We start from the raw sequence: 18,692 nt of genomic DNA, 5'->3' as shown, positions 1-18,692 counted from the left end.
TGATTACCAAATTGAGCAAAGGTGCTAGAAATATAGCAGGGGAACTGTCAGTTTTTAAATGATGATGTTTACTTTGGTGGCAATAAAGAGGAACACATGATAGATACAGGCTGAGACCTTCTCTGAACAATGTGCTATGGAAGATGTATCTATGGTAACATGTAAGAAAGAATAGGGGTGGAAGGGAGGAAAATGTGTTCCATCCATCTGCCAAAGGCCATTAGAATCTAAACCTCGAGGGTTTATGTTCTCCCAAGTAGAACAAAAGGGTATGCAATGAGATAATTGATTAATGATGAAACAGATCTGTTGAGAGCAAATAGAAAAGAATAAGCATTTTGATGAAAAAGTTGTGTGATTCCACAGCATCTGAAAAGAGAGAATAAAAGAATTTTAAGCACCATAAGCATGATCATTTCCTTCAGTGAGTGGTCCAGGAATATTAGTGTGGCTATGTATGTGAGCTAGAAATGTTGGAGCTGTATGATCCTGTAAAAAGAGATTGAAGAGTGATACAGGCATAACAAATTAGAGCCCAAATGAGGTGACAAAATTGCAGAGGAAATATAAGGCATCAGTTTGGCTATACACTGAGAATCTGTAATTATGTTTAAAGAATAGGAAACATACAAAGAGTTAAATAATTGCAGTTAATTTGGCCCCCTGAGAAGAAGCTTGAAACAATGTGTAACAATCTGTCCCTTTTTTATCAATGAATATAAATATTACACTCTATTGTTTTCCTCCATTAGTATAGATAGTAATCCCATTGGAAATCAGAATAGACAACATTATATAAGAAGCATGAAAGACCTGACACAATAAGAAAAGGTGTTCATCCAGAAGTGCATGGAAAGCAATAGGAGCTAACAAGTCTGTTAAGATAGCCTGAAAAAGAAAATTATAAATATTGTAAATGTAAAGTCTTTCCATAAGATAAAGTACATGAACATCTGTTTCTGTAAAATCAAATATAAAAGATAGTTGTAAGTGATAAAATGCATTTGTGACTATCTGAGATCAATTGAGCATACATATCAGCATAAGGGAGTACATTTCTTCCTGAAAATTGAGGAGAATATAACCACTCTATATACTCAAGCCTTGATTAGAAATTTCAACAACTGCAGTGAAGGCATAGGCTTTTCAGTAAAAAATATTAGAGATAAAGGAACATTGAGTGTTGGGAGTCTATAAAAACTGCAGATAATTTCTCATTAACACACCAAAGAGATGTAGGCAGTGCAGGAGTTAACTAGAAAAAACTGGTGGGGTTATGTTGCTTTTTTAACATCTGTATAAAGGATGACAACATGTCAGTAACAGAGAAACAACATGTATCCCATTTGTTTACAATAAAATAATAAAAAAAAGAATATATGGTTGGGCCCAATTTAAATGCCTTAAAAATTTATGCAAATGAACCAAGGAAAATGGGGAAAGAAAAGTCAATTTTGGAATATGAGTAAAACTGGAGTATTTTGTTTTCTAAATAGTTAATAGGGAATTGTCATTGTTTTTTTTCCCCCTGTGGCCACAAGGAGGCCAGATTGTAATACAGCGTGTTGCAATTTAGTTAAAGAATCTTCTGTTAAGTATTGGCCCAGCAATAAAAATGCCATCCATATAATGATAAACAACAATATGTGGGAATAATTTTCAGAAAGGCTGAAGAGCCTTATTCACAAAATTTTGACATAATATTGTGCTACTTAACATACTTTGAGGAAGAAATTCCCATTGATATCTATCAACAGATTTATGATAATTGAATACAGGAACTGTGAAAGCAAATTTACCTCAGTCATCAGGAAAGACAGGAGTAGTAAAAAAAATATTTTACATCTATTACATATAAGGAAATATCCAGAGGGATTAGATTAGGGTTAGGCAATCCACAATGAAGGGGAACCATAGGATGTATACATTTATTAATTTCTCTTAAATTTTGTAGTAATCTCCATTTCCCTGATTCCTTCTTTATGATAAAAATGGGTGTATTCCATGGAATGGTAGAGGGTTCAATATGTCCCAATTATAACTGTTCTTGAATGAGTGCCTCAGAATTTCCACCTTTTCCTTAGACAATAGCCATTTTTTCTACCAAGACAGGAGTGGTAACCTTCCATTTTAATGTCAAGGAAATCAGAAACACAGAGGTCCCTACAGAAAAGGCAACTTGACAGACATTTGAAATTGTGTATGTATGGTTGAATATGAGTAATAACTTGCTGTGGATTGGAAGGGACAGAGCATTGTAACCATAGAGAACACATAGACACCTGTTCATTATTGCCTCCATTGTCCCAGAGTGGCCCTTTGTAAGGGACATACAAGAGGCCATATTGAGAGAGGTAAATTTGCAACATCAGACCTGGTTTCCAATAACCCTGTGATTGGCTGCTCATTAAAAAAAAGGGTTAACTTTGGTCTAGTTTCAGTAATAGGTAAACACGCTGTAATAATAGTGGAAACAAATCCTGTATTTCCCCTTTCATTATAAACTTCCCCAGGGAGACTTACTTGATCATCCTTAGTTGAAATCATATCTATCCTTGCATTCCCTCTAGTGGCATGAAAGGGTTTGTGGACAGAGCTTCTCTTTGAATCTGAAACATTTGTGAAGTAGACATGTGCATCTGCAAGTGAAAAGGGTTCCCCCTCCTTTGGCCCTGGGTCAGGGGATGACCCACAATTGAGTTTTTTGACATGTCTGCTCCTGTGTCATGAGAATACTTTGTTAATATGTTGCTTGTTGGTACTGAGTAGTATCTATTAGTGGTATAACATCTGTGATATGCATAGTCTTTGTGACCTGTATAGACTCTGTAATCTCTTTAACTTCTTTGGCCTAAGTAGCCTATCTGACCTGTGCAATAGTTATAGCCTGAGTAGCCTTGATGACTTCAAAGGCCACACTATGAGCTGAGTAGTTTCTATGACCTGAGAAACTTAAATATCCTTAGTAGCCCCTATGAATTACATAACTTCCTGACCAACATAAACTCTATTCCTTGCATAGCTTCTATGATTTGCATATCCTTTTGTCTGAATGATCTCTATGACCTGCACACCTTTTTGATCTGAGGATCTTCTATGTTCTATGAAGATTTTCTATCCTGAGTGTACTCTATTACCAATACCTTTTATATCTGCACATATTTTATAACCTCAGGAGCCTATAAGACTAGGGTATCATCTGTGACCTTAATAACCTAAATGAATTTAGTAACTCCTATGTAGCCTGTATGGTTCTGTTTACCTCTATTACCTAAGAGACATCTATAACCTGCATATACTCTACAACTTGAATAGCCCCCATGACCTGAGTAGCCTCTATTGCCTGCATACTCTCTATAACCTGAGGAATCTCTATGAACCTCTTTTAAAATAATCTCAACCTGTATGACACATATAGCATCAAGGAATTGAAAGGCTTAAATTGTCTGAATAGTCTCTTTGACCTGTAGAACTTTGAAAATCCTTTAATGACCTCAATTGACTCTATGAACTATGTAAACAGAATAAACTGTGTAACCCTTATGGTCTGAACAGTCTAAAGGTCCTGACCTGTGCAAACTCCATGGCATGAGTAGCCTCTATGAAAGGCATATCATACATTCCCTGTGCCTCTGTCTTCTTGTAACCTCTATTATCTCTGTAACACCTATCATATGTGTATTCTTTATGGCCTTTCTAGCTTCTATGGTCCCAATATTTTCTAAGACTTGTATAACTCTATGAATTGTTCAGCCATTGTGGCCCAAATTATTTCTAAATTATGGCATGGATATTGCTGGCATTTTTTACTCAAGTTTATTGTGATATTCAGGAGTAGAGAGCAGAGCAGAAAGATTTAAAAAATTATGATTTGAAAGACTAGAGTAAAACTAGGGCTAAGGAAGTTGCAGTTGTTAAAGACATTACTTCCCCTAAAGAAATACTAAAGACTTTGCTGGAGACAATAAGAAAGATGGCTTGAGGGCATCTCACGAGTTGGCAAGACCACACCCATCTCAGTCTCAAGGGAGTAAAGTTGAAAATTCTCTTAAGAGACCAGTGGGACACCCTACTTGCACAAAGGGGCCTAGGAAGTTTCTTGGGGCTTGAATCAGGGGTCAAATTCAGGATATTATATAAGTGTCAGAGGCTGCAGTAAGATGCTGGTTCTGCAGGAATGCACGATGCTGTAATTAGGGGCTCATGGAGACTTCCACCAAGATTTCAAAGGAAGGTCTGGGAGACTTTCAAAAGTGCAGCAGCATCAGAATCACTGAAGGCACCCCCTGAGAAATCAAAGTATAGAGATGTGAAAAGGAAGTCAAAACTACAGTGGAGACCCCCAAGATTAAAGAAGGCCAGTAACATGGGATATTATCCTAGGAAATCTGCAGGAATCCAGCATACTCAAGGCACAAGTCTATTTGGGTTGTACCTAAAAGGCCACAGGAGGGGGGAAACTATACAAATCCTTTCAAGAGAGCATTATTATGCCTTGTGCCCAAGATGACAGACGTGGAGCTTCAGAACTTGTTTGCCCAGCTGGATTTCAGTCTTGTTTTGGTCCTATCCCTTTTTTCTATGCCCCTAATTTTGTAAATGGAAATATGTTCTCCACACCATTATATGTTGGATACTTGTAGATTGCTTTCAATTTTGTAGGAGCTCAAAATACAAGATAGCCTTAAGCCTCAGGGAAAAATTTGGACTGCAGCAATCTCAGAACTGTTAATACTATGGGAACTCTTGAAAATGGACAAAATATATTTTGCATTGTGAAGTTTTGGGGGCCAGGGGTGAAATGCTATGGTTTGGATGGGAGATGTCCCCCAAAAGCTCACATGTGACACAATACAAGAATGTTCTGGGGAGAAATAATTGGATTGTGAGAGTCTTAAACTAATTAGTGAGTTAATTCCCTGATAGGGATTAACTGAGAGGAAGCCAGAGTGGAAAGGTGTGAGTGGAGAAGGTGGAAATTGGGGCTTGGCTTAGGGGTATGTATTTGTATCTGGCAAGTGGAGACCCCTCTCTGTGCTTCCTGTTCATCACATGAGCTGCTTCTCTGTGCCACACTCTCCTGCCATGGTGTTCTGCCTCCCCTTGATCCCTGAGGGATGGAGCTGACCTTCTATGGATAGAGACATTTGAAACCCTGAGCCCCCAAAATAAACTTTTTCTCCTCTACAGTTGTGCTGGTTAGATCCTTTTAGTCACAGTACCAAAGTAACTGACTAAAACAGTGAGGTTATTATGAGTTTCCATGGTCACCCTGAGTATATTATGTCAGTGTTAGAGGTCACAGTGAGGATACTATATGAGTGTATGAAGTCACAATGAGAATATTGATAGTATCAGAGGCCAAGTTAATATATTGTGTGTTACAGCTCACAGTGTGGGTATTGTATCATTGTCAGGGTACACAGTGAGGGTATTATATCAATGTCAGATGCCATGGAAGAGTACTGTGTGAGTATCAGAGGCCATAGGTGGATATTACATCAGTGTCAAATCCTATGAGAGTGTAAAAAAAAACCACAAAAACCACACCAGACATGGAAATTGGCATAAGAGGGTTTATTAAGCAAACAGATTGTCTCCCTGCAGGGTAAGAGAGAAAATGAGAGAAAAAGAGAAAGGGCACACAAGACAGAGTGTGAAAAGTGAGGAGGAGAGAGAAAGAAAGTGAGTAGGAGAGAGAGAGCATGAGAAAAGATGGCAGGGATGCTAACCCTAAGCAGTTGAATTCCACTGGACTAACAGGGGACCAATAATGGAGAAGAATCCTTGCAAGCTGACTGATGAACCAATAGCTAGCTAGGATGTTCACAGATTGACAAGTAGTTGGAAGGCAGGGAAATGGCTGCAGCAGAAAGGGCAGGGGGAGCAGTTTTGTATTATAATGAGGATATTAAATGATGCTCACAAGGTACATTGAAGTTATTGTGTGAGTTTCAGAGGACATAGTGAGGAATTAAAATGAGTTTCAGAGGCCATATTGATGGCATGTGAATGGGAGAGTTCACAATGAGGATATAATGAATCAGGGGTCAAATTCAGGATACTATATAAGTGTCAGAGGCTGCAGTGAGTATAGTTTGTGAGTATTAGAGGCCACAATTTTGGTATCATATGAGTATTAGATGCACCATTGAAGGTATTATGAGAGTGTCTTAGATCACAATGAGGGTTTTATTTGATTGTAAGATGTCAAATAAGGATATTATATGCAGGTCAGGGGTAACAGGTTATTATTATGAGAGTCAGTGGCCACAGGAAAGTATTATGTGAGTGTCTGTGGTCAAACCAGAGTATTATATGAATGTCACAGGTCACATTTTGTGAGTTTCAGAGGCAACAGTGTGGGTACTATGAGTGTGAGAGTTTACAATGAAGATAATATATCAGTGTCAGAGGCTACAGTGAGGGAATTATGTGATTACCAGAGCATAGAATTAGGATATTTTTAGAAGGTCAAAAGCCAGAATTAGGATATTCTGTGAAGGACAGAGGCAAGAGTGAGAAAATTATGAATATCAGAAACCACACTAAGGATATTATGAGTTAGAGATCACAGTAGGTAACTAAATAAGTGTCAGAGGTCATATTGAGGATATTATATCATGACCAGAGGCCAATTTAGGATACTGTATGAGTGTCAGTGATCAAAAGACGGTATTATGTGAATGCCTATTGTCAAAATGAGGATATTATATGAGTGACAGATATCTCAGTAAGAGTGTTTTGTGAGATTCAGAGGCAACTGTGGGCATTTAACAAGCATAAGAGCACACAATGAAGGTATTATGTCAGTGTCAGAGGCAAAGTGAGGATACAATGTGAGAGCCAGAGGCCACTGGAATATATTTTATCAGTGACAAATCCCAAGTGAGGATAGTATGTTATTATCAAAGGACATAGTGAGTAATTTGGGTAAGTATAGGCCACAGTGAATGTACTATTTGAGTGTCCGAGGTCCCACTGATGATACTATGTGAGTTTGAAAGATAACACTGAAAATATTGTGATTGTGGCAGAAGTCATAGTGAGAGTGTTATGTGAGTGCCAGTGATAACAGAAGTGAATATTATGAGTGTCAGAGGCAAAGTGAGGATATTATGTGAGTGTGAGAGGCCACAGGAGGGTATTATGTGTCAGAAGTGAGAATATGATGAGAGAATTCAGTTCATGGTTATCTGACTCCAGTGCTTCTGGACCTGTGTGAGGAGAGAAAGGAAGAACATTGGAGAGCAGAGCAAAACTGCTCAGCTCACAGTACCTGAGAAACAAAAATGTCAGGGACAAGGTATAGTCCTCAGGGGCACACCCACAAAACAAACTCCCTTAAACTGTCCCCTCTCCTCAAGTTCTTTTCCTTTCTTTTTCTATATTTAGTTCTAGGATTAAATTCAGGGGTGTTTTACCACTGACTTATACCCCCTGATTATTAATTAAATAATTAATTATTTAAAAGAGACAGGGTCTAAGGTGCTGAGGCTGAAGGTCCTGTTATAGTCCTGCTTTAGCTTGTGAAATTGCTGGGATCACAAGTATGTGCCACTGTACGCAGCTCAACCCCCTATGTCCCCTCCACTTCCCTGTAGTTCATTCAGCTATGACTCTCTCAATGGATTCATCTACTGATGAAATCAGAGCCCCCAAAATCCCACCTCTGAACATCACTGCAGTGGAAGTCAGATTTTCAACACCGGAGACTTTGGGGGATATTCCAGATCCAAACCACAAGGAGGGACTGGGATTGTGTCCCAGGACCACACTGGGGAAGCGGCAACCTCAATTGAAGAAGATTCAGCAGTGTGTAATCTGTAGTGTACAGGAGGAAGTGATTTCCTGTGGAGGAGACCCACGGTGCCCTGAAAGATAAACTGTCCTTTGTGCCAGGAGCACAGGGCACCATGCATGCTAGCAAAGGAACCTGGAGTTAGAAAGAGCTGTACTAATGCAGGAACAATGGCATATGTCTGGAATCCCAGCTACTCAGGAGGTTAATGAAAGAGGATCATGACTTTGAGTCCAGTCTGGGCAATTTAAATAAATATTTAATTAATATTAATAATATTAAAAGATCTAACACTCGGTGGTAGAGTGCTCCTGGATTCATTATCGATTTTCACAGGTAAAGGAAAGGAAAGGAAAGGAGAGAAAAGAAAAAAGGAAAGAATCCAATTTTATTGGTGCATACCTATAAACCCAGTGACTCAGAGAACTGAGGCAGGAGGATCACAAGTTCAAGGCCAGTGTTAGCATTTTAGTGTGGCCCTAAGAAACTTAGTGAGACCCTGTCTCAAAATAAAATACAAAATATAAAACTAAAATATAAAATATAAAATTAAAATATAAAAAGTGCAGTGAAAATCATCCCTGGTTTAATACCCAATACTTTAAAAAAAATCTCTGTATTATGTATAATTATAATACACCAATAAAACATATGGGGAAAAAGGAAAGGAAATAAATGAGCAACTAAGATGGATTTTAACAGGCAATAAAACTTTTTTGCCCTAGCTTTCTGCCCATGTTAGCTGCGGCAGTTAGTTGGGGGCCCTTCCATACCTAAGGGAGGAAGATGGTGCTGCAGAGAACAAGTCTCTGGAACAAGTCTCTGGAAGTCATCTACTCTAGGTTCCAGCCTGCATTGCAAAAAAAAAAAAAAAAAAAAAAAAAAAAAGGATGTGCTGTGGTACAATCAGACTCTGAAGATGACCAGACTGGGAAAAGTGAAATAAACTAATCACCCTCACCAACCACTGCCAGCTCTGAGGAAACTTGAAATATGCCACGTTGGCCAGAATTGGTGTTCCTCACAATAGTGGCAATAGAGAATTGGGCACAGCATGTGGGAAACACTACAGTGCATGAATGCTGTCTGTCATTGATCCAGATGACTCTGATATGAGTAGAAGCAAGTCTCAACTCTCAGAGATTCTTCAGATTCATGGGAAAGGCAAGCTATAGATCAACTTAGAGACCGGTAAGATGTGGGGAGCCAGCTTCTAATTCCTTGTTTTTATGGAACTGGAGATTGAACTTCATTCCTAGTAGGAATGTGACTAAGCATGAAGGTAGTGAGAGTGAAGGACTATTCCTGTGTTTCAGTTTCATGATTCCCAATATAAATAACCTCCTTGGTATTTGGCTTCTTGTTTGAATATACACCAGATATTTCATGCTTTTATTCTTGGAAAATGAACCATTACTGAGCCATCTCAAAAGATTGAGCCATCTGCAAAAGTTCTGGGTCATGAGTTGTGGGCAGAAGCCTGCATAACTTGTCTAGGCAAGTTCACTTATGTGATGGCATAAGAAAATGCAAGAGAACAGGAATTGGGGCACAAGCCTGTAATCCCAGTTATGTGGTAGACTGAGGCAGGAGAATCACAAGTTTGATGACAATCTCAGCAACTAAGCAAAAACTTGTCTCAAAATAAAATAAAAAAAAGAAGTAATTCAACATCACAGAGTTTGACTGGCAGGTGTGAGGCCCTGGGTTCAACAGCCAGGATTGGTTTGGGGGATGATTTGGGCTCTCATGTATGATCAAATTATGGAAGAGGCTCTCTTAGTCAGGAGTCAGGTGTTGTGAAATGCCCACTATCCCAGGTGATGAGAATCCTTCCCTTCTGAAGATTCCGTGTATTCCATTTTATATTAGGGTATAAAAAATGTGGTAAAAGCTAGAAACCCAATATCTGAATGTCCTTCCTCTCTAGGTGAACTAACCATCTCTCCCTGCTGAGGTCTTCTCATGCTTAGAGACAGCACATTTTCCTGAGGTCTTCTCACTTGCTTGGAGACAGCACATCTTCCTGATTTCTTCTCACATACTTGGAGACAGAGAGCACATCTTCCAGCCCTTTGTCAGAAAGAGGTTTTGGTACTCAATGCATCCATAATCTTCTATTACATTGCTAGCTGAGGAGGGAATAGGGGGCTACAAACATAAAAGGTTTGCTTTCTTCCAAGTGAAAAACTTGGAAACTTCTCCCAGGTGCTAAATCACACAACTCAGTTACCTGCTACTGTGGTTGGATCTGGGTTGTCCCCAAAGCTTTTGCTTTGAAGACTTGGTCCTCAATGCAGCAGGGTACATAGCTGGGGTCTTCAGGAGGTGATTGAATCACTAGGGGTCTAACCTCATAATGAATTAATCCCCTGGTGAATTTACAACTTCATGGTCTATGGGAGGGGGTGAAATCTTTAGAGGTGGGCCCTAACTGGAGGAAATGGGACATTTAGTGTATGCCCTTTAAGGCTATTTTGGGCACCTGGCCTCTCTGCTTTTTGACCACCATGAAGTGAGCAGTTTTGCTCTTCTCTGTGCTCACTGCCATGTTCTGCTTTGCCATGGGCCTAGTGAAATGGAGCCAAGCACAATGATGTTTCTGAATCCAAAATAAAAAAGTCAAAATAAAATTTGTCTCCTTTAGCTTGATTTAACTCAGTTATTTTGTCACAGCAGTTGAAATTAACACACTTGCTAAAATGGATTAAAGGAAAGGTAAAAGGTATGGAATAGAAACCTAAATTAAAACTTAAGAGGTATAACTCACCTCTCAGTCTTTTAATTAGTAATGGAGGGAAGCTAAGTAAATGAAACCCCTGCTTTAAAATCAGCTATACCCTACCCTGGAGGTCCAACTTGCCCAATATGATGGTAAATCATTTTTAATTTCTTTGCAAGAATTTTAGCTTGAGATTTTATGTGCAGTCTAAATGCAAAGGGTGAGTCACAGGATGATGCAGACAGAGAAGGCATGGGTGACACTACAAAGGTGTGGACTCCTTGTTTTTATGGAACTGGGGATTGAACTTCATGAGGTTTACTGAGGTGACTGAAATAAACAGAGGGTTGCCACCATGCCTGCTGCTTATTACTTGTGGTTAGTTATGGCAGAAGAGGTGGTGGGAGCCCTGGGGTCCAGTCACTTGTGCTTCATGGCTTGCATTTGTCATTGAGCCATGTCCTTCAAATTGAATAATACTGCCTATGTGTCCAGAAAGTTTGGTGCTGGACAACCTCTGTAAATATCTGCTTGAAAGGATACATAATTTAAAATACACTGATTTATCCACTATTTTTTGCTAAGAGGAATGACATTATTTAGTCTAAGATTTTGCTTGAGGATTTTTCATTCAAAAGTCTCTGTCCTAGCTTAATAATGAATTTGTTGTCATAACTCCTATTTTTAGTATTATTTTAGCAAACTATTCAATTTACTGGAATAAAAAAAAAACATTATTTGAAGATCAGTTGATCCCAGCCAATTCTTCATGATCATTGTGCTTATCAACCCCTTCAGAGCAGGAGGAATCTATAGTAAGAGCTTTCATCTCAGTGCCTGGCCTTATCACTGTGGTCAAAACCTGATCATGAAAGATGGCTTTGTTGACAAAGGAATTCAACACTTTTATTTTGGAATTCAACTATGGGTTTAAAAAAGGAACACGGAATTCTGTCTCCTTGCCTACTGCATCCACTCTAAACACCACCACAGACTTGCCAGTCTAATTTTCTAGGCTTTGTTTCTATTATCCTCTTTATATTATAAGTTTTGGCTAAATAAGATTAAACTCTGTTCTTTGAAAACACACCACAAATTGTCTGTCAGCATTACTCTTTGCTATCTGTGTCTCTAAAATGACCATTCTTATCAAGTCCAAAATACAAAAGTTCTATCAAAATGTCCAATCTTGATTCAAAGTTGACTTTTGACATGAGGCACTTCTATGAAACAACAGCATATTATCTGTACCCTTAATATTATATCATGAGTGACTTGCTTCCATGCATTTCTTGAATACTAACTTATTAAGACAGGAACTATCTCAGAGATTAAGGTAAACACTTAGTGTTAACTAGTGTCAGAAAATATTTAATGAAATTGAGTTTCTTTTAAAATATTAATTTAAGCTGGGTATGGTAGTGTGTGCCTATAATCCTAGCAAATAGGAAAACTGAGGCATGAGGATTACAAATTCATGGTCAGTGGGGGCAAGTTAGTGAGATCCTGACTCAATAAAAACAAACTGGGCTAGGGATATAATTTGGTGGCAAAGTGCCCTGTGTTCATACCCTAGTAATACCAAAAACAAAATGAAAATTTATAAAAATAAAAAGCATTTATATGTATATACTCAGTGGTGCTAGGAATTGAAACCAGGGCCTGCACATGCTAGGTAAGCACTCTAACCCTGAGCTACATCCCAACCTACTTACTATGGTTTGGATAAATTTATTTTATAATAAAGAATATCTTTAAAGGTTTAAAATAGAATAGTAATCATAATTTTAGTCAGAGTCATCATTTTCTTTATTGTAGGCATTAAATTAGAAATGGCTATTTTTGTATAAAAAGCTTAATTTGTTGATATTTTTGTTTTTCATTTTAACACTTAGTCTATCAATATTAAATCTTGCATAATTTTCAAGTTACACTTAATAACCTCTCTGTAAAACATAAGGACTGACCAAATTAAATCAAAGTTTCTGCTAGTGTTCCTTAATAGCATCTTGCATTTTGAATATATATTATTAAAACATGCTTCCAAGACTTGGGACTTTTCAGACTCACCACCTGCTGTTTCTCTTCATGCCCAGTACATCCTACAATGTAATACACAATTGTTTAATGAATCAATCAAGTATACCTTTCTCTTCTTCTCCTGAATGTTTCCATATTGTGGAAATTCCAACCCACTTCTTTTCAACTGAGCGACCATCACCAGCAGGTGACTGTGCTAGGTTTTGTTCTCCTGATAACCTTATCACAACGTATTTGGACAGAAATGTCAACAAAATTAAAATGTGAACACAGTTGTCAGAGTAGCAATAACAAGATAGTACAGGCAGGTGATACCAAAGAATATGAAGGATTGGCCATCAAAAGTTTGAGGTCTGCTAGGCAACTGAGTGAGGCCCTGTTTCAAAATTAAAAATAGGCTGGGGATATAGTCCAGGGTTTGGGTGCTTGTCTAGCAAGGGTGAAGCCCTGGGTCCAATCTCCAGCACTATCAAAAACAAAAAGAAGAAGAAGAACTGGTTAATTTAGCCTATGTGAATTTGACTAAATGAAGAATAAGTGGTATAGATGACTTTAAATTTTCTTTCTTTTCTTCATGTCCTCCCAGCTCTTAGATTATTTGACAAATAAATTTTAGAAAGAATAAATTTTGTATACTTTCAATATAATTTGTCTAATTTAATATCACATTAACATACAATCAGGAACTTGTGATTTCTCCAGTGAGCAAAGAGAGTATCTGTACACTTTCTTTATTAAAATGACTTATCCAACTGAAGAGGGAAAAGGCAGATGTAGGCATCAGCAGTGGCTAACATCCTTTATCAGGCAAGGCATTTTAAACTGAATTCTCACAAACTGAGAAATGAAACTGAAAACAACCATATAAATATCTTTGATAATATATTTTCAGATGAAGTAATAAGGAGGGACATACATTATGTATATTTATCATAAATGCAAATATACTATGGCTTAAAGTTATTAGAGATTATATTTGAGTTAATTTCCAATTGGATATGAACTGTACAAACACTTTTTGTTCATTTGTTTGTTTAATTTATTTTCTGCAGTGCTGGGGATTCAACCCAGGGCCTTCTGCATGTGAGGCAAGCACTCTACAAACTGAGCTATCTCCCCAGACCAATCCTGAGTTTTAACAATAAAAATAGCAGGAATTTCTGAAGTATTCACTTAAGATTAAATGATTTTAGGAAAGTATATTGACATAATTTATTTCCAATTGCAATACAATCCCTAACATTCCAATATTTACTGAATTTAAGCAGCTAAAAACAACCTTTGGATTAAATGTTTTTGCTCCTCAGTATTTTGCAGTGAATACTTTTTGTGTAGAAAGTGGTAGGCTACAGCAAAATGCCTATATTTGCACTTGTTATGTGTCTTGCAAGGGTGATATTCACTTAGAGCCCAGGTTATTTCTAAAGACTTTATGTAAAATAATATTATATAAATTTTGTCACATTTTCTTAAAGTTTTAGGGAGTTTCTGATAATATAGTTACAAAATACTTGCTAACCACAAAAGTCTGCTATCCAATTGGTATTTTGGTTGAGTAGTTTCAGAAGGAAAAAAACAAAGAACACCTACTAACAGTCAAGGCCCCGTACAGCAGCCATAATGCACAGTTCAGGGCAGTCTTCTTGTGGGAAATGTCTGCTTCAGTAGGCTTCTCAGTCACATCCACAAACACACAAGGCACCTATTACCAGGAACCATGTGCAGCAATGCAACAACAGCATGTTGTGACCCAGAGGGTTAAGAAAGGTTCAAAGAGCAAGAAATACTGCAGTAGATCCCTCAACAATATGTGAAATTTCCTCAGCCATTACAGATATTGTCAATATTTGAAATGGAGTATTTTTGCAAAAGCAAGCCTATTTTCTACTCAGTCTCTTACCTGTGAATCACATATTTTATATAATAATAAAACAATTAAGAGTTTGTGGTTTGAGCTAATGGATCTCAGTCTTTAATGTGTTATGAGAATCGTGCAGAAGTTTTGCTAAGTTGGCCCTGAGAATTTGTACTAGTTAGTTCCTTTGAAATATGATGTCGCTGGTCCTACATCACACTTCTTAGAACCATTGTTTAAAGCCTTAGCTATCTTTTTCACTTTTCTCTAGACAATAAGCTACTCTTATCCCATTAGCTCCTGATCTGGAGTTTTGTCTGCAGAGTTTCTCAATATGTAAACACTCAAATGAAAAGAGGAAAACAGTACCAAAAAGACATTTAAAATTTAAGATTAAATTTCAATAGACAAAGGATTCAGCAAACTAGAAGATTCTCTGTTTCCCTTGCCAATGCCAAGATTTTGTGTGTGTGTGTGGCGATGGGGAGTGAACCCAAGGACAATCTACCTCTGAGCTATATGCTCAGGTTTTTTTTTTTTTTTTTTTTAAGTTAGCGTCTCACTAAATTTTCCAGGATTGCCTTTAACTTGTGATCCTTCTCTCTCTCTCTCTCAAGAAGCTGGAATTACAGGCGTGTACTACTGTACCTGGTCCAATATCACTTTTAATTTCCCCAATTTATAAATTATAGAGACATATGGTTATTCCTTGTTTATTTTAGTAATAGGGATAAAACCCAGGCACACTTTATTACTGAGATATATTCTCAGTTGTTTTTTATGTTTTAGCTAAGTTGTTGAGGCTGGTCTCAAAACTGTAATCCTCCTGCCTCAATCTCCTGATTCACTGGGCTTAAAGGCAGGTAATGCCTGGTGGATTATCATTTGTTTGGAATCTGGAGTCTTATATTTGTCCTTTATTTTCAAACTCATTTTACTGTAGAAAACATTACTGCTGTGGTGTGCAAGTATGTGTTTCTCCTAAAACACACATGTTGAAACCTAATCACCACTGTGCTGGTATAAGGTGTGTTCACTGGATGGTCATTAGGGGAGAGCTGTCTTGCCCCTTTCCACCATGTGAGGACAGTAAGAAACTGCTGTCTGTGAACTAGAACAAGCCCTACCAGATACTAAATCCCTTGATCTTGGGATTCCTAGTTTGCATAGCCATGAGAAGTAAATTTATTTATAAGGTCCACAGTTTTCAGTATCTTGTTGTGACAGACTTCACAGACTAATACAATTTTCTTCTTTTCAACAAACTAAATTTGTATATTTAAAATTAATAAAGAAATGCAAGTGTGTTGTTTTTGTTTTCAAATAGAGAAAAGTTAAGTACATTGAAGATAATTCTTTAAGAAGTAGTATTTGTTTCACTGTTTTGCTATTGTTTCACTGTTTTGCTATTGTTTTTGTTTTTCTGGGCTGGGGAGTGGGAACAGGTGATGTACCCCATTGAAATAGTACAAAGAAATAAACTGCAGAATAAACCAGTTCCACATTTAGTAGGATATTAACTGGGTTTTTTGCCAGACTCTGTGGATAAAGTGAGATACATGAAACAAATTTGGCTTGGCTCTACACAACATGATTGAAACCTGTTACATAGCACAGGTGATAAGAAACTACCAAATATTAAAAAAAAGTAAAATAACAAGCTGGTGACATAGCTCATTTGGTAGAGTGATTGCCTTGCAAGCCCAAGGCCCTGTGTTCAATCCCCAGCACTCCAAAAAAAAAAAAAACAAAAAAACAAAAACAAAAAAAAACCCAAAAATTTTCAGGAAGGTACTAGGAGTTTTATGACAATACTGGCAGCACATGGAGACCTCTAATTCTTGAGGCTAAAGAAAATATGGCAGTTCTAATGTCATGCCTGCAGGAGGCATGAACCCAATGGATGATGACAGCAATTTATATGTTGAACATGGTAAGTTCATTGAACATTAGCTGAAAGCCTTATGCATTTAATTAACAGAATATTTCTGATATAACAAGGTTTCTGCTTACACAGTGCTGTCAACAGTTTGCCAAACAAGTATAGCACGCTTGGAGTACTTTCTGCTTAATAATAAAATTGAATTCACCCAGTATGAAGAATTAGAGCAAGTATTTCCTCTATGGCTAGGACCACACTTGCTCTAACAATGGATGAAGAAATCTAGGAATACATTATCCATGGGCCATCTACATTAAAGTCTAACAAGATCTCTAATTTTAGAAGATGAAATAATTTATATACCATTCAAAAATGGGTATTAATATTGTAGCAAACAATGGGTGTAAAATATTAATATTGTAGCAAATCCTGTACCAGGCTGTAGGGAGAAATTGTAGACACATTAGGAATGCATCCACTCTTTATGGATTATGAACAGTAGCAATACACATACACAAGGATTTAATGATATGCTAAAGTGTTAAATGGAGTCACAATCAGAAATGGTCTGAGGGTGAAGGTGGGTGGCCCCCTGAGGGATGTGTACCCCAGGAACATAAAGAGTTGCTAGCTTGATTATTTGCAGTCCAAATAATCAATCTGTTCTCATAACACTGGTACTTTTTATTAACAAAGTACATATTAGTAGCCTTATTAAAAATAAAGAAGTGGTTGGAGATATAGCTTAGTTGGTAGAGTGCATGCCTCCCATGTAAAAGGCCCTGGGTTAAATTCCCAGCACAAGAAAAAGGAAAAAGAGAAAAAAGCAGTGTTTAATGTTAATTCAGTAATCTAGTTGTTAAAAAGTGCTATAGCAGAAAGGAAAAAGAAAATTTATAAAGAAAGGAAGGCAAATCAAAACAGATGTTCAATGACTTTAGCCCTCTTCCTAACTTAGATTAGTATTTATACTTCATTTGCTTATGGTAAGATAGTTTCATGTGCTAAAATTCTGCTTGAAATAGCAGAAAACTAATCCTGTAAAACTGTTCTGCAAGTCCATCACTTAGGAGTCCTCTAGGCAAAGGCAAGAGAGCCATAGATAGGACTACATGAATCTGTGACCCATAACTACACTATAGAAGGTCGATGAGCAAAGATTTGCTTATTTCAGAGCCTTGGGTATGCACTCATACCTTAGATTCAAAATGATGTTGAGCTGAATGGTTGGCTGACTTACCAGCAATTTAGTTATTATTTTATGATTTGAAACTTAGACCTTGCTAGTGTGTCCTTTCTAAACACTGTGTACATGATCATTTTCCATGGAAACCAGTAACCTGGGCATCAAGCGTAATCTAATTCTAATGTACCTTAGGAAACCTGTAAGGGTAGTCTTCAGTCAGGATCACTACTGGTAGTGCTTTCCTAGCTGCCTGATCAACATGCCATTCTTTCCTCCTCACAGTCTTTCCTTCAGGTAATATGTTGGAGGATGCTTAAGCACACTAAGAATGCACAGCATCTTCAGTTTGTTGAGTGTGATGCACTCGTTAGCTGTTCAAGTCCATAGGTCCAAAGCTCCATCCCCCAGTCAGGCCAAGGTCTCAGGAAGCTGAAGGTCCATATTCAGGAACCCGAGGTGAGAGACTCAGGGTCAGGAACTGCTTACCATTGATGTTGGGGACAGGATTTCGGTAAGGTATGTGGGTACTGTAGATCCACAGCATACTGCCTTCTCACACTTGTTACCAGTGAAAAATGAAAGACTAAGAGAATCACTGCCCTCCCAAAGAAGGGAACTGCACCTTTTCTAACATTTCTTGAAAATATGCATTTGAAAATCCACACACATCAACATAGGTGGCAATGCAAAAACATACATGGACTGATTCTGTTCTACTAGAGAATGTCACAAACTATCTCTTATGGGCTTTTTTTTTTTTTTTGGACTTCTGCAATGTTTGCCCATCATTTTCTCATTTCTGCCTGACACTTGGAAGAGTACCACTTGCCTTTTGGCTTTTGACTGAGTGCCAAGTAGAAGAAGTAGAAACATCCAATGGGCGCACTTGCTATTTCTGCAAGGTATCATTTCTCCATAGGCCACCTGATTGCACAGAGAGTATCTAGGCTCATTTTCATCACTGGGAAGGTTTGCATCCTTCTGTGCTTTGGCAGTGCAGGCTGTTCTTTGAGGTCTTTGCATTCTTTTCCTTGGGTGTTCCTGAGGTGATGTCATCATGGTCATAATTATTTAGATACATTCATAACTTGATTCACATTGTTGAGTGGCCACAGTGTAGTCTTGTAATTTGTCTTTTCTGCCAGTGCAACTGTCTTGTTCTTTGCCTTCTCTTGGCAGCTTTGAAATTTTTGCCAGTAATGTCCC

The sequence above is a fragment of the Sciurus carolinensis genome, unplaced genomic scaffold (assembly GCF_902686445.1).
Source record: "Sciurus carolinensis unplaced genomic scaffold, mSciCar1.2, whole genome shotgun sequence".
Taxonomy (NCBI): Eukaryota; Metazoa; Chordata; class Mammalia; order Rodentia; family Sciuridae; genus Sciurus; species Sciurus carolinensis.
This window is presented reverse-complemented; position numbering follows the sequence as displayed.